The sequence below is a fragment of the Trichosurus vulpecula genome, chromosome 8 (assembly GCF_011100635.1).
Source record: "Trichosurus vulpecula isolate mTriVul1 chromosome 8, mTriVul1.pri, whole genome shotgun sequence".
NCBI classification, from domain to species: domain Eukaryota; kingdom Metazoa; phylum Chordata; class Mammalia; order Diprotodontia; family Phalangeridae; genus Trichosurus; species Trichosurus vulpecula.
The window spans coordinates 127,623,084-127,623,911 of NC_050580.1; the positions used below are offsets into that span (position 1 = coordinate 127,623,084).

General features: G+C 42.6%; 1 non-coding gene across 1 annotated transcript; it reads right to left on the reverse strand.

Moving 5' to 3' along the window:
- Positions 1 to 315: 315 nt before the first annotated feature.
- Positions 316 to 422, reverse strand: LOC118830421. The gene has a single exon (XR_005009057.1). It is a non-coding gene; the product is annotated as a U6 spliceosomal RNA (small nuclear RNA).
- Between the last annotated feature and the right edge of the window lie 406 nt (positions 423 to 828).

The following is an 828-nucleotide window of genomic DNA, read 5'->3' on the forward strand; positions in this document are numbered from 1 at the left end:
CCCTCTTGACGTTTGAAAATGGCCTAGAGGGGCTGGAGTCCTTGGGGAATTGAGGAGAAACTGTCTTAATACTAGGGCCTATTCTGTTCTGTGACCTGTAAGACAGCCTCCTCCTCCCCTCCCCCACCCACCCCCCATCCCTAGACCTACATATCCTAGATCACTTCTTTTTTTTTTTAATTAAGATTTTTTATTTTTAGGTTACAATACTCAGTTCTGCATTTTTTGAGTTCCAGATTTTCTTCCCCTCCCTCCCCCCTGCCAAGACGGCATGGTATCTGATATATCTTCTATATATACCTTCACATTAAACTTAAAAATATGAAACGCTTCACGAATTTGCATGTCATCCTTGCACAGGGGCCATGCTAATCTTCTCTGTATCATTCCAATTTTAGTATATGTGCTGCTGAAGCGAGCACCCTAGGTCACTTCTAACCACGTTGATCCCCAAAGAAGGCAAATCCAGGATCCACTTTTATTATATCCCCCAAAGACAGTCCCTTCTCTACCGTCACATCTTCTACCTTCCAAGGTCAAACCTATATCACGTCTCACTTCCTAGCTGGTCTCCCTGCCTTAAGTATCTTCCCACTTCAATCCATGTTCCATAGGTCTGACCATGCCCTTCTCAGTAAATTGTAGTTTAGTCCTATATTGTCTCTAAGGTCACAAATAAGTTCTTCTATTCAGAATTTAAATCTCTTCACAACCTAGCCCTTTCTTACCTTACTAGCCTTCTTTTATATCACTCTGCTCCTCCACATCGTCTAATAACTGACTACCTTGGCCTACTTGCCTCTCCTCACCTATTATGCTCCATCACAT